The 5076-nt window shown below is 43.2% G+C and overlaps 1 non-coding gene across 1 annotated transcript; it reads right to left on the bottom strand.

Moving 5' to 3' along the window:
• Window positions 1-4738: 4738 nt before the first annotated feature.
• LOC125861104 (small nucleolar RNA R71) lies at window positions 4739-4845 on the bottom strand. The gene has a single exon (XR_007445965.1). It is a non-coding gene; the product is annotated as a small nucleolar RNA R71 (small nucleolar RNA).
• Window positions 4846-5076: the final 231 nt, after the last annotated feature.

Below are 5076 nucleotides of genomic sequence, written 5' to 3'. Positions count from 1 at the left end.
ATATCCAAAGAGGGACCGGGGCCAAGACAACATTTTAAGGGAAGGTGAATTAGGTGAATCAAAAGAAATGGTCAATTTTAGGCTCAAATATTTGGATCAAAAGGGAACAATGCTACCATTTGTTTAGATCATTTTAGGCTTAAGTGGACTAATTTGAACAATGGTCTATGATCACTTTCCAACTTCTAGCCTAGTCATGGAGTCACATCGATTCTTATCATGTCACATTCAGAGCCAACACATGCAACTCATTCTAGCCTACAGATTTTAGCACATATCAATTTTTTTTTGGATGGGTATCATTTTCTGCTTTCATGCTCATGCCATCATGCTTTATTCTTTATCATGATCCTACACATACAATCCTACCACATGCCGGTTCAACAATAATAAAAAAAATTGTCTCTTGGGGGAAAAGAACACAGGCAAGAAAACCCCAAGAGAGGACTATAAATTGGGTTACTCAGACTTTACCCTATCACTCATAATCCGTTTGCCCCACCCCCAAAAAAATAAAGTGTTATTGTCCTCAAAGACACAAAAATAAGAATTAAAGAGTAGGGTGAAGGTGAAGCAAACTTGAGGCACAAATGCGCCGAAGAACTCAACAAGCGGGTGGGTCCAATTTCTCGGAGCCCGCTGGATTAACATGGGGAACGCCATCAGTAGCCCTCCCATCTATCATCGCAACACAATTAATAGTTCTCACATCATGGGAAATGCCATCAGTAGTGCTCTCATCTATCAGCTCAGCACCATCAGTAGTGCTCACATCATCTCTCACTGTAGTAACAACCTCTGTAGCAGGCACAGAACTCGAAGCCCCAAGAGCACCCTCACAAACCCTCTGTTGGCGCAACTCCTCGTCCAAAATAAATGCTTTTCTAGCATACGTAGTATGCTGGCGCTCCCTCTTCTTTTCCCTCGCATCCTCAATGGTATCAAAAGTGTGGCTGGATCGGTGCCTCTTCCCTCGGGCATGAGTGGACTCAGACTGCAGTATGTTCTTGCTGAAAAGAGCATCTAACACTGTATCATCAGCCGGGGCAATAGGTGCGGACTCGTGCGCATCCATGGATAGGGCTAGGATGGCATCAAGATTGGCCCGAAAGTGATCCAACTCAGTCTAGAAAGAGGAGATATCTATGGTGGGGGCTGGTCGCTCGAGGACTCGCAACTCGAACGCATCCAGGCTTTTATTAACGGCCTGGACCTTCAGGTCCTTCATGTACTCCATCTTCCTCTCCCTCCTGGCCTCGGACTCTGAGATAGACTGGTGCATCGAAGGCTTCACATGATGAAGCAGTGTGGCCATCTGTGCTTCCAATTTTTGAACAAGGGCAAGGGGCACGACAACGAATCCTGATGAAGGGGTGGCTCTGGATGAGCTAGGGGCCCGACTGGATGTCTGAGATGGGGAGGCCGGGGCATCATCAGTGTAGGCTGGAGGGGCAACGTCTTCACCCTGCATCTACTCCACATCAGCTATTAAATCTGCTCCTAATAGCGGCACCTCAATCAGTGGACCACGTCATGGGGCAGCTACGTTGGCCCCATCCCGAATAAGGTCGATGTCAAGGGTTTCGATCGCCCGTACCAATTTGTCGCAATGCCAGATAGACACCCCAGAATCCTTGCACAACTGGAAGATCATACACATGAATGGTAAATTAGTGGTAGGCCTGAACGCCCTCTCATGGATCTCTGCTAACAGCATACACGAAAAGTCGATCTTGAACACAACTACCAAAGCCGCAACCATCACCGCTCTATCCCAAGTAAGTGCATTATCGGCCTTAGTGGGCGATACCCTGTTCCTTACAAAAATCCAGAAGAACTTGGCAACCAAATTTAGGGTGGCCTTCCGAGTACCCAAGCGCAGTGTGCTGACCCATTTCGTGTGCTCTCCGTCCACAGCTATGTACCTGGCCAACCAAAGTAATACAGCCTCCCTCTGCTCTGCATTTCACTGGAATGCTCCATTCCTCATAATGTCACACTGGTAGTTAAATTCTACGGAGTTGAGTGCCTAAGTAGTGCCCGAACCATAGAGGAATCGACTGATAGTGATCTGCGATATGTCCACAAAAACCCACACACTAGTGTAGCCTTGAGTGGTGGCTGGGCTCTGGGCTTGGCATTTTTATGAATAGAGCCTCGGAGAGTGGCTGCGTAGGAAGCATAGAACTCCCTCACGATCTTCTCACTATATGTCCTTGATTTCCGAGCCATCCACTCACATCTGTGTTGCTGAAAGAGCTGGTAGATGTTGGGTATGGTGTGTAGGCTCCCTGTGAGAACTCTATGGTCCACTGTGATAAGTCAGACCATCTTCTCTTTTTCGTTTAACATCTTGGCATTCCTGTAGATTTTCCATTGACCCTTAACGCACCATCTACTAGGCTCCTCCGCAACCGAAGTAGGGTCGGTGTTTGGTGGCATTGGAACCACCCCCGAACTAGTAGCCTCATCATATGAGGAAGCCCTACCATGTGAACTTGAGCCTATTGTGGAGCCAGAAGCAGACCTCGAAGCAAAGGTGGACTTAGAACTGATGAGTCCATAATTTGGACTCATTTAGGGCTTGTTTTTAATAAAATTAGTCACCTAAATTGCAAATTTTGTCTCCATAACTGATGTAAGTGCTTGAATTTCAGGTATTTGAATGTTAGAAACAACGCATGGACACTATGGAGCAAAAAGGAACAAGGCATCCAAAAGAATGAAGAAAAGAATGTCTGAGGATCACCTAAACCATTGGGCGATTCGCCAATGGCCTCAGGCTCGCCCAATATGAAATGTGCCAAGTGCTGAATGAGGTAACCACGTTGGCGATGGGAAAGTTTAGTCGGCGAATCACAGAATTACCTTGATACCGCCTAAAGTTACATAAGTTGGAGTAAAACGAAGAATACTTTAGGCGAAAAGTAGAACCAATTGGTGTAGCATCGATACATTCAGCGGAAGAGAACCAGATTGCCTAAGGTTGCCGAAGAAGATTTAAACACATGCAGATGGGTGAAACAAAAGAAAAAGGTGATTCGCGAAAATGCTCGGTGATGCAGATCTGATTTGCCTAAAGTCACAGTCGTTAAACCAAGAATGAGTAAAAGAAAATTGAAGGAGAAATGATGAACACTCAGCGCAATGCCGACAGGTCGGCGACACTCGACTAACCTCGCTGAATGGTCTGTGGTTGCCACACCTCAGACTTGTTTAAATTAATTTTTGGAGATGAAAGAGAGCATTCAGAAAAAAAGGGAACAATGCAATTAGAGAGAAAAACACCATAAAAGGGTTTTGAGTGTGATTTTCATAGAGATTTTCGAAAAAGATTTTGTAATCAATCAAATTTCTAGTTTATTTTTTCGTAAACCCTAAATTTGCTGCATTTATTGATGGGAAGAAGTATGTGTGTTGATTTTCTTTCCATTTTTAATATGAGTCGCTAAAACCCTTCGCTTGGGGTTTTGACCATGAAGCCAATTATTGAATTTTGCTAAGTGGGTAGTGTTGAAATACGAATGGGGAGGTTGATTTGAAGTGGGTATGGATCGTTATGGTGATTTGATGTTATTTTGCATTATTTAGTGCAACCATTTCTGCGTTGTGAGCTTGCTTGAGAGAGAAGTTCATAACCAAAGTAATGATCTCAGCATCCTTAGTAGTGGGTTAGCCGGATTTCAGCTCGAGAGAGTGAAACATGGAACCTATCCTTTGTATCTAGCTCGAGAGAGTGAATTTGATGAGGGTAAAATGTTGGGCATCTTTCGATTGGTGATGAAGTTTGAAAGAATTCGTCATAGAAAAGGTAATTGTTTGAGAGAAAATTATCTTATACATAGTCCGACCTACCCAAAATAAAATGACCTACCGTTGGTATCAACATTTACCTTCTAAAGTGAAATTTGACAATTGGCTGGTCAATTCCCCAAGTTTTACTCTAGTATTTGTTTACTTCGTAATTATTCATGAATTTGGGCCTAAAGTTGATAGATACTCCATAATCCTAAAGGTATAAGGGAAATATTGTTGAAGAGACTGTGTCAAATCTTAACCTTGGAATTTGAAAGAAAGCCTACTCCCTTGGGACTCGACTCCAACCCTTGGTTGGGTTACTTTACTATTGTATGATCGTAGACACTTGAACTAGAAGTTGGGTCTTAATTACGCAAATATCAAACTAGCGCCGCTGCCAGGGAGTAGCATTACTTAGAATTCTTTGATTGAAGGTTTGACAATCTCAAATTTATTGGTTGTAATTGATTTAGTTTTGGCTGCTTTGTGCACGTATTGGCTGAACTACCTAGAAGTGAACATGAGTGATGAAGAAAAGAACGATAGTCAAGCAGGTCATCGAGATGGCATTGATGACATCAATAGTGTCTACAACCCGGATAAGTCGGGTGGAAAGGGCGCAATTTGCATCCCACAAACTGATGGAAATGCGATGTTTGAAGTCACTAGCACAACTCTCCTCCTTCTCCAATTGAGGGGACTTTATGGAGGGCTAGATCATGAAGACCCGTATGAACATGTAAGAAGCTTTACAGAAGTTTGAAATCCTTTCTCATTCAAGGGAACGTCGCAAGAATCAATCCGGTTGCGGCTATTCCCGTTGTCTTTAAAAGGAGAAGCTAATAAGTGGTTAACCGAGTTACCAAACAATTTCATCACATCACGGGAGGAGCTAGTTGTAGCATTTAACACAAGATTTTTTACTCTATCAAGAATGATGAAACTTAGAGATGAAATTCAAGGTTTCAAGCGAAGGGATGGGGAACAACTCCATGAAACATGGGTGAGATTCAAGAAACTCCTACTTAAATGCCCAACCCATGGGCTACCAAATGATTTGTTACTTCAATATTTTTTACCGGAGTCTTGATTCGGTTAATTAAGGAGTTGCTAACCAGTTGGTTCGAGGAGGAATAATGTTGCAATCATTTGAGGTGGCTTCATTTCTTCTAGATGACATGACTAGAATAAATCAAGCGTGGTATACCAAAGAAGATCACATCTCTCCATTTCATTTTAGATTAACACAAGAACAACTGGATAAAGAGAAAGAGAGGG

Source organism: Solanum stenotomum, chromosome 3, assembly GCF_019186545.1.
Source record: "Solanum stenotomum isolate F172 chromosome 3, ASM1918654v1, whole genome shotgun sequence".
In the NCBI taxonomy this organism is placed as follows: Eukaryota; Viridiplantae; Streptophyta; class Magnoliopsida; order Solanales; family Solanaceae; genus Solanum; species Solanum stenotomum.
This window is presented reverse-complemented; position numbering and strand designations above follow the sequence as displayed.